Source organism: Solenopsis invicta, chromosome 5, assembly GCF_016802725.1.
Source record: "Solenopsis invicta isolate M01_SB chromosome 5, UNIL_Sinv_3.0, whole genome shotgun sequence".
Taxonomy (NCBI): Eukaryota; Metazoa; Arthropoda; class Insecta; order Hymenoptera; family Formicidae; genus Solenopsis; species Solenopsis invicta.
In genome coordinates, this window is record NC_052668.1 from 26,237,679 (window position 1) to 26,249,303 (window position 11,625).

An 11,625-nucleotide genomic window follows, 5' to 3' on the forward strand; every position below is an offset into this window, starting at 1 on the left:
GTTTGAACAAATAAGCCCTTAAACCACTCAACTAAATAAATAGCGATATTAAGCATATTAGCGCGTGCTTGACAGTGTAAAAGCATTGCTTTTCGAAATTATAATCGCAGTTGATAGGGTGTGAAACACTTTGAGAATTAAATTTAAATTAAATTTATTGCAAATGTACGCACGCTGTTATTAATAATCTTGTTTTTTCTCTCTCTCTCTCTCTCTCTCTCTCTCTTCTCTTTCCAGGTTTAATTGTGTAAAATTTGATTGTAATGCAATATAATTTGTTGTGCTTTTTAATCCGCGAATACTAGGCCTTTGATTTACCACAATCTACTAAAAACTTTAATCGCGATTATAAATTAAAGTTAGAGATACGCGGAAGCGGAAAGAACTCTTAAAATAAAATATTTTCATTTTGGGAGATAATTGTTGAAATGTTCCAAACCCGAAGTACCGAGTTCTAATCGCATTTTTTCGTCTTTCAGGCCTACCAGCTGCTCGACTCAATCGCTGAACAAGTTCGTAACCACGAACAAGTTTCGCATACTTCGCAAATACTTTCGCCGCCGCCAAGAGGAAGCAAACGGGACAACATCAATGCGTTACTCGGGATATCCGGGATTGCACGGAACTGGGCACTATCGACTGCATCGGTAACGAAATCGTTCGCTTCCAACTAATTTGATATCCTCTTCTAGCACACATCTTCTTTTATTTATTTTGTAACGGCAAGACCATCGAGTTCTTCCCCCAACTAATTTCCTTCACTGTCTAAACTTACTTGAAATTTTTTTTACGTTGAAATTGCGTTGAAAGTAAAATTTTTATTAGAAACTTGAAACAACTGAAACTTTTGCAAAATTTACTGCATAGTACTATATCTTAAGTTAAATTTTACATTTTGCATTTTTTTTTCTTTTTTTTGCCCAAACGGTTCATTAAGATTTTTGAGTTAATATAACACAAAGGAAATGTGTTAAAAAGTATTGTAAATATTTTGTGAAATGTTAACACAAACACTTTGTTACAATTTGGAAACGTTTCTTCGGCAAAATTAACACTTGTAATTTATTTCTTAAAACATATATAATTTGTTCGTCTTCTCAAAAATTGTGTTTCAAAAGTACATTATTTTTTATATTATTTATTTATATAAATCCATAAATTGTGTGTTATTTTAGTATTAGAAATATTTAAGACCAATTTAATATAAAATATTCAAATAAAACATTTACGTTACGTTAAATTAATAATCAAATATCTTGAAAATTTATCACAACAATTTTAACAGAAAACCGATTTTAGCACAAGCACAAAATATTTTTTATTGTATGTTATTAGCTTTAAGCAATAGTTACGTTATAAAATGATTTGTTAAACAAATTGAACAATTTCAAAAAATTAGACGCTTTTGAAAATAAATGCCCTCTAATCAACTTTCCATTAACTCAATTAAATGATTTAGTTTAACATTTAAAAATTAAGATTTTTGTTTGAGAATTTATTTTCCTTATATATTTCTGTCTTCTGGTCTTCTGCTACATGAACGATGGAGAAACAAAATCGCGGGATCTCTCGTGTACATGAGAGATCCCATACCTTGCTTACTCTTGCTGTACAGTGGCTGCACTGCACTCCTAGAAGCGAGCTTTTCCTGTCTTCTCTATTTTCGCCAACCATGTTTCACTCGCATCTTTTTTCCCTTTTTGCTACCTTCTTCTGCACCTGTGTCTACGACAAACTCTCACCGTTACAATCCCTGCTGGCTACTTTCCGTATTCTCAATCGCCGGCTCTTTGCCGGGCAGAAGCAGAGAGAGAGAGAGAGAGAGAGAGAGAGAGAGAGAGAGAGAGAGAAACTGAGAAAGTGAGAGCTAGAAAGTGAAGCGATCATTAGAGAGTTGCAGGGAGGATCGCAGGTTGCACTTGCGAGCGGAAATCGAAACTTTGCCAGCATGCGAGGGCGGCGTGTCTATATGGAAAGCAGTCTGCGCCGAACACGTACGGAAATTGCTTCGCTAGCTGGCTGGTGCGCCGTCTCGTTCTCGCTTATTACAATATTTAAGTTGCTGTAAATTAGATGTTCCACTGATAATACGGCAGGGAAGGGAAAGAACAAAAGCGGATTGCGCGCCGCGCGAGGTTTCTCTTATAATAATCTCGTTGGAATCTTATGTCCCGCGACAGTGACCGGCGCGGCTCCTATTGTTGATTAATAGAGAAACGTCGCCAATACCAGTAGCCCATATTTCTTAAACAACAGCTAAAAATAAAACTTTAAAAGCGTGAATAAAAACTAGAAAGTGTCTTCTCCTTGACGATGCAACACTTTTACAATACTATTTTTTATATATGTACATTTTGTGATAATTAATATTTTTTCTGCATAATCCAAAAAGAGTAAACTTGAAAAATTGGATTCCAAAACTGGCGGCCTAAGCAGTAATAGCAGAATTCAGACCCCGTAGGAAAGGAGTAAACTATAAAATAAATAACGAAATTAAGTAATGAAATATATTTTGGGTATTAAACAACAAAGTTTATAAATTTATAAAATTAAAAGACTAAAATTGAACTCTTCAAATTTATGTTTCTTTTTTTTTGGTCGCTTATTGTATCTGTCGCTTTTTCCTTTTACCATAAAATATTAAAGAAAATATACAAATCTGTCAACATTATTAAAAAAACTCATGAAAAATCTGTTAATAATTGTAGTTGAAGATTTCGTAGTTATTGTCTATTCTCTCACGGGAAGGGATGTTTCATTTTACGCTGTACAGCAATTTTATATTTCAAACTGCATTACGAAGAAAATATGAAACAGAAAAAAATATATGCAAAACAGCTTTAGGAAGATACAAATATGTAAAATGATCTAAACATTATCAATAATTTACTCACTATTGTTTCACCTATACAATTTGCAAGAGAAAATTGTGCAAATTTTATTTTCGTTTCTCAAGAATTTGTTTTTGGCAAATTTTATGTAGAAAAAACCGTAAATATATAAACTATGGTTTTTTATTTCTTTAATTATCTAAACCGATCATGTTTTTGTACAGTATTAATACAGTGCAATGTTTAGTTTCCGAAATGTATCGCGGGATGCTTAAGGAAGGTAGGCTAGTATTAAGCGACTTTCTCTATATTTGTCAAGTATACCAATTTCTCGCTCGGTGTATTTTGTGCAGAAATTCCTAACTTACAAATGCGCTCGATTAAACAAATAAATGTGTAAGTAAACAACGCGATGTAATATCATCAACAAAAGTCATAATGCTGAAATGCAGAATTAATTCGCGATTGTTCACATTACGCATTGCTTTGTATAAATGAAAATAGTTACACAAGCGTAAAATAATATCTTTCTAAAATTGCATTTTCCGTATTAAACAATCCAGCTGTGTATTAATAGTTTATGAAACGATAATAAAATTATATTAAACAGCAGTGAAACAAAATATATTAAAACAGTAGTAAAACGTTTTCTGCCATTTGTGCTTTAGTTTCATAAAATAGTTTTGCATTTTTTTTTTATATATATCGGTAAACAAGCGTGCGGAAAACACTGTATCTTGGAAACGCGCGTTGGAAACGGTAGAGCAGAAAGGCGACTCTTCCCTCCCTCGTTCCCGGATGAAGCGCATATGCGTCACGCGGAGTTACAAGAGCACTATCTCGCGTCGCGGGTCGGACGCAATCATAAAAGTAATTTACGTCGCGCGGCTTTACGCTCGCCCAGACGCGCAACGTCGTTCCCGCCACGCCAGAGCGCGCGGGATTGGAGCCCGCGGGTTGCACCACTCGCGGGACCGGGAATAATCGTTCGCGAATCGACATTGTCGCCGGGACATTAAAAACCGCTAAACGCCTCCATTTACACCGAGATCTTAACACGCCGGGACGCCGCGCGCCACGTTGATGCGCTACGGTGGGTGCTTTCGCGCGACCAACGTTGCATTGAAAATAGAAAGCGACAACGCGAGAAGAGGCGAGAGAGGTCGACAACCCTCTCACCCCTAACTCGCGCGATATTTATAGTAAAAAATCTTTATGACCTCACCCGCGCTCTCCCGCGGGTGCAAAGTGTTGTTTGCCGCTCGCGCGGGGGATTAGCGCCGTGTCGTCGGCCGCGACGCCCCCGCACACCGCGATTCTTAGCTGCAAGCTCATCGCGCGCATAAACTTAATGTGTGGTAGCGTCGTTTGCATCGCAATGAGGAAACTTGCAAGGAAACCAGACTCTGACGGTGCACCGCTACCATAATGGCAAGTCGAAACATTTTTAAGGACAATAATGCAAAGGAAACGTCATATTAGTGAATAATAGACTTCGAAGAATATGAAATAAAGATTAATAGGGGAAGTCGGGGTTTGTTGGCAGAGCTTCGGTATTCGATATTTTAAACAATTAATTATTACAATACGATTAAACTAATGTGATAAAGAGAAAAAATTCTTCTCTAGATTTCTATGCTACAAATGATATAGTTTTCTTATAATAAGTAAAATACAAACTAGCTGCATTGTACAATAATAAATTTGCCCCGATAGCAGGTAAATTTTGGTATAAATTATCTATTAACACTTCATTCGGAGTCCATTAAACTCCGAAAAAAGTTCCAGGCTCTAATGCATTTAAATTTAATTTTTCTATTGTACAATGATTATTCAATCAAGAAATAGTATAATAGTTAATTTCTGTAAATAAATACCTTTTTATATAATAATTTAACATTTTTTTGCTAGTACTAAATACTAAATAATTTTTAAAACGCAAACAATTGCATTATTTCTTTATGAAAGAGTCATAACTGCAGATTATAGCCATAAATTTTTACAAAAAAAAAAAAATAATTAAATAATGAGAATGACAATATTACGAAAATTAAATTGTTAATCAAGTTAAAATAAAATTGCTAATTAATTTAATAATTTTATTGTAATAATTGTTTGATTTAAATAAAACTTTGAGACTAATACTTGTGTTATAAAAAAGATAATTTGCAATAACTTTTTTATTGCTTCTTTTATCATACATAAACTGCATTCTCAACACTTGCTTTTTGGGATAACAAGCCGCAATTTCCCTTATTAGGAAGAAATTGCGATTCTGTTTTCGTAAGACATAAAAAGATTTATGCGTAGATTAAACTCTTTTAAGTACCTTCAAAATTATAATAGTAGAGCAACATAGTATTTCAAAGAATTTTACCATAACTTTAGTAAAATTTAAATGAACAATTTTTATATCTTATAATAGATGTTAATAAATCAATGAAAATCATATAAAATTTTTTCAAATACCGATACACGACTACAATGATTTTAAAAATAAATTCAAAGAAGAAATACTTTTCTCTCATGCAAAGATTAATTCCATCGGCACTAAAACATGGGACGATTATTTTGTTAAAGTCAACCGAATCGGCAAAAGCATACATATTGCGGTCTACAGTCGCAATAATCCTAGATCTACGATTGCGAGAATCCTCGTGAATCTAATATCATGCTCTTTTATTTAGTATCAATTTTTTCACTCAATACCCCTTACGGAATATTGCAGAATATTTCAACAATATTATAGCAACATTCCAACATTGCAGCAACATTGCAGAAATATTGCGCAATATTCTGTGCTGCAGGAGACAATTCCGACGTGAAGACGATGATGGGTCTTTACATTTCCACGAGAATGCAAAGTCGAACGCCGCACACTTCAATGCCTATCGGATGATTCTGCTTGGCGGATCGAGAGAATTTAATGCGTGAACGCGAGATAGACGTATACACTGCAAATCTAAGTAAAATGTGTAGTCACTTTTTACGCATTTGCATTTTTTTATTCACTAAATTAAATTTAAGCGTGTAATTTTTGTACTTGTTAAACGCTCAGACGTGTATCAATATTAAATTACATGCCTAAGCGTATAAAAAAAATTACACGCACCTGAATAAAATAATAAAATAATTTTATACGCAAATATACACACTTGGATTTGCAATACAGTTTCGTCTCTGAGACCGAGTCGCGCTACAAGACAATTACAACTCTCTAAAATTTTTGGAGTGGAATTTCATCTAAAAGAGTGGAATTTCACTCTAAAAGTGTGAAAATCCTGCCACTCTTTATCAAGACTGGCGGGATTTTCACACTTTTAGAGTGGAATTCCACTCCAAAGAATTTAGAGAGAATGTGGTCAGAGAACGGCAGTAGGCATGAAAATAGATACGTTTCAATTGCAAGCTCAAATCTTGGACAGAGGTGATATAAAACGATCGACGAAACACGCGAGTACGTCGCGAGCGATATGAGTAAATAAACAAGTGAATAATAGGTTAGGTCACCTCTCACCGGCCGCACCGTCCGCCGCCGACCAAGCCTCTGCTGCTCCTTCTCTCGGAATCCTTCGCAGCTGCTTCTCCGTAGCTCCTGCACACGATATCACATGCGCGCGCTTGTTACCGAAACGCAACGAATGCAGGCCCAATTGTGCAGGCCGTACGTAATCCCCCGATTAAACGCGATTCGAGAGAGCGCTTTGCTGCGCCGCGTCTCCGTGGCGTTCCGTTTTTGGCGGATGACGTCAGCGTCAACTTCACGTCGCTCGGCAACTTCACTCCGATTCACTTCCGCGACACGACGCGAGTCAAGCTAGAGAGAATCAAGATCCCGAATTGCGCGCGCGACGCGGTTAACCCTTTCTTCCTATATACGCGTGTGTTAGCGCGCGTAACGGCCTGCGTCAAATATCCTGTGCGTGAACGGAAACCGTCTCGATTAGCAGTCTCGATTTCGGCCTCTTAACCCTCGCTTGACTCGCGCGGTAAATCGGAGTGAAGTTGACGCCGTTCGCTATCGAAGCTCTCTCCCGTCAACGGAGAGCGCCACGGAGACGCAGCGCATTTAATCGGAAATTGCGTACAGTGCCTGTGCAATTGGTCCTGTATTCGTTGCGTTTCGGGAATAAGCGCGCGCGCGCGCGTGTGAGATCGTGTGCAAGTGCTACGGAGAGGCAGCTGCGAAGGATTCCGAGAGAAGGTAGCAGCAGATGCTTGCAGTGAGTAACCTATTCACTTGTTATTTACTCACGCGGCACTAATTGCTCGCGTCGCGTGTCTCGTCGATCGTTTTACGTCACCGCTGTCCGAGATTTGTGGTTTTGGGCTTGCAATTGAAATGTATCGACGCTCGGGCTCGCTAACGTTTCCCATACATCGTAATCATTGTCTCATAGCGCGCGACTCTCAGAGACAAGATTGCACTGCGCAAATCCAAGCGCATGGCTTTGTGCGTAAAATTATGTTGTCACTTTTTACATTTATGTGCATGTCCTTTTTACATGTTTACACGTGTAATTTAATATTGAAGCACGTCTAAGCGTGTAAAAAGCACAAAGATTACACGCATAAATTTAATTTAATGCATAAAAAAATGTATACAAATGCGTAAAAAGTCACTACACCTTTCACACACTTGAATTTGCAATGTAATAACGCACTGATAGCAGTTTGACACAGTAGTTTCTAAAAGATCCCGTTAAGATAAAACTTTTACTTAAATTTAAATTTTACGAAAAAGCGATATAAGTTATTTTTATTCCAACAATGATTGGTCCAACGAATTTCGGCAGTGGACTGCCGAAAAAAGTAAGCAGTGATCTATAATATTGACGGCATTGTCGTCAGTGGTTGGGGAGTGGTGAGCTCACTTCAGAGTCGGTTTTTCGATCATGGGGTTGAGCACAAAAATTTTTGAATACTTCGGGAAAGCTTTAGAATTCTTGTGCAGGCATTGGCGTATGATAATGGGCACGCGGTAGTGTTCATAATTGCATGGCATTGCCTTAATTTTAATATAGGATTGACGGCATTGTAGGCATTGACTAACAATAAGCATTGTCGGCAGTGTACAAAAATGTCGGCAGTGTACAGTTTGACAGCAGTGTTCCAAAAGATCGCCGTTAAGATAAAACTTTTACTTAAATTTAAATTTTACGAAAAAGCGATATAAGTTATTTTTATTCCAACAATGATTGGTCCAACGTTTGAAAATTAATTAAAAGAAAGAGGTAGTTGATTGTAAGCGAGTATTATGAATTAGAAAGATTTGAGAAATAAAACGTTAGAAATAAAAAGAGATAAGCTATAAAAATGAACGACGTTGAAAGAATTTCTCGAAGATGTTCTTCTTTCCTTTCCTCTCGTCTTTTGAAAATGCGATTTTCAAGTCTACTTACGTCCCGCTGCACACGAAAGGCGCAAGATTGCACAGGCAGTGTCATCCATATCTCACTTCGCCTCTCACGGTGTGTAACGGGGATAAGTTTGTTGCGCGTTTTGTGGAAAGTCGAAAGTGCCGGAAGTAGATTTTGGGCGCCTCGTGTAAAACACCCACTTGGGAGAGTGCGCAGAAACTTCTTCAGGATCTCCACTTTTGACAACGTTATCTTCTCGTGCTCGAACACGGATTATTCCGACATTACGGAAGCGGCTGAGTGTAACTTAGACGAAAGAATAAAGCTAATTTGCTTCATATTTCATTCAGAATCAAATCCTCTCGGAATTGACAAATGTAATTAACATAAAACTGTGGGAGGACCAAAAAATGTCATTGGCAAGGAATATCAATTTTAATAACGCAGGCATAATTTTAAAATGCAATTACACTTCGTGTAATAATCGTAATTACTGCTTGTCGTTATATAAAATTATCTAGATAAGAAAATCTTATTTTCATCTAGATTATTAGAACATATTATATGTACTTTTATTGTAATTAAAAAACTGTTATATCTTTTTCAAATAATCTAAGTTAGTGAGTAATGAGTATGAAATCCTTTCTTGCGCTTCAATCTTTAAGTTATCATTTTTTATTTTAACCGGAGAATTTTTTGATGTGAAAATAAGAGAAAATAGTAGAGCAAAAATTGCATCAAAACTATAAGTAATTCAAGAACTTGTAACTTTATTATAATAAGTGAGTTATATATTCTTTCTATTTTTTAATATTGATCTTTATTCGCGTTTTGATTCAAATAAAAAGAGGAACATTTTCTTTACCAGATTAAATTATTTGAAAAACTCTTGTTTTTAAAAACTAAAAATTTGAACATAAAAATATAAATAGATTGCTTTTATGTTGCTGAACAGCAATATTATCTTAATATTATTTAAATGAAACGATATATAATTTTATCTTTTGTCTATAGATAAATTTAAAATTAAATTATCTTTATCTTATCTAAGATACATTTGATTATACATGTATCTTATCTTTATCTGCTGGATAATTTTAAGTTATCTAAGCGTAACACCGATCGCAGTATTAATTTTTGTTATCAATCGAGACCTCGCTATTACCCCTGGCTTCGCTGGCTAATGCTAAAAAAGATGCTCTGCTGCTTTCCCATATCTCGGACAAAGGCGAGAACCCACCATCAACTTATCAGTCGCTTTATGAAATGTTAATATCCTTTTTTTCTCTCGACGAATCGACAAGGATCTTTAGAGTTCTCTTTAGTATAAAATTTCTTCTCCGCGTTTCACGTTATTAAAGAGCTTCCTCTTTACACGGAGACGTAATCAGAGGAGAGCTTCCGCACTCTTGCTTTCGTCACATTTCGCGGATAAGTTTATTTAAAAGGGATACCAATTTAATATCGAGAACTCAAGTTTTGACTCTGCGTTCGAGGGCGGTTATTTCTACCGTAATAAATTTAATTAGTTCTGAATTAAATTGAAGTTATATCCAGTGAAAGTATGCCGAAGTTTCAAAAATAGCTTCCAATTGTTGTAGAATTCTTCGTTTACATATTTTAATACTTTAATCATTTCTATCTCTGTGATGCTTTAATTGGCATATAAAGATTACATACGTCTGTATTATTAATTTTGTAGCAGTCTACTTTCTCATCGTGAAGAAACGTCTTGGCTAAATCGTTGACCGATCTGCCAATTTCATTACAACGAATTTGCTGGCGAATGGACAGGACGGGGCGCCAACAATACGCGAACAATCCCGAATTGTTGAATCCGATCCATCTGTAATTTGGTCAAGGTATGTAAATTGCGCGGAGCGCCGCGCAAACGGCTACCTTCATACAGCATTTGCCACGGACAGAATTCCCGAATCCTCGATACCATCAAGGCTCGAAATGGCCGCTCTGACCAAGTCACTTACATACTGACCGCAGTGGTCAGAGGATCCCCATGTTGTAATTTCTCCCCTGATTACACACGGAGAACTAATCCGCGTCGCAACTTCAGGTGACCTCGATCGAGCACGTTTCGGAGAATAATCCGCGTTTCACCGCGAATTGCACCTAAGATTAAGCCCCGCTTTTCGCTTTCTGGTATAACTACAGTATGTAGCGGTGCAATCACATTACTCTGACACGCTGCTACGAATCGTAAAATACAAAGGCGTACGACAAAGATGATTACTTCGGAATTGATAAATTTCTTCTCAAGAAAAGTGACAAAAGTTGAAAATTTTTTAATTTCACATTATCTGCGGATTGCGTTCTAAATACATTGATAAGAAAAAGTTGAATTGAAAAAAAGAAAAAATAAAACCAGAAAATAATATATGCCATGTAAATAAAAATAGAAGTTGTTTGTACATCTAACAAAATTAATATTTACATTATTTCTAGAGTAACAAGCAATTTGTAATTACCTCTAATTTATGTTTAATACTGACGTTAATAATTAATTATAGAATATATAATGACAATAGATAAAATAGGCTGATTTTAGCTCTCTGAGTAACAAATAAATACGGTACGTTTTCTTTGTAATTTCTAAACTACTGAATCTGGAGTAAGGACAAATGAATCTGATCCTGATTTTTAAAAAATTTTAGTTTGTCGGGAAAGTATGAAATCAATATATCAGCGCTTAAATATAAGAACGGTACGTTAATAAAAATGTAAACTGCAGTAAAATAAACAATATTAAGTGAAAATGGACTGATGTAATAGGCTGATAAACAAGCTAATTAACACAAATTAATAAGTAAAAAAACCTTATTTGACCAAGGAGGATCTTAATGCTTAGAAGATATTTTTTACGTAAATCTTACAATTTTCATTATCGTAGAATACTGCAATAAAATACGCTGGGAGATAATTGTTGAAAGATGTAATGGACAACAATGTTCACAAGTGCCTTAGTCAAGATTTAAAGTTATTTTCATAGATACCTTTGTTTTTACGTTGAAATAATTTTTTTCCTTTTAACAATCAAAACATGATCTATTCTAGAGATAAGCGTCATCATGTTTAACCATCAGAAAAACATGAATCAATACGTTCGCAAAGCTTAACAATAATAATTTACAATACCAAATGTTTAATAGCTACATATGTTGATTTTAATATTTACTCGACAAATTAAAAATTTTTGTAGGGCGAAATCAGATTCAGCAGCTCAAAAACATAATCGCTTTTACTTGCTATTTGAGGAGTCAAAATCAACCCATTTTATCCATCGTTCTTTTTTTTCTCTCTCTTGAACAATTTAATATTTTCGACTTGTGTTATTATTCTCGCGGGGACGCGAAGTGTCTATTAATTTCCATTCTCAGACCTTGAGAAATAATTTATATAATTATTTTCAGCATAAAACA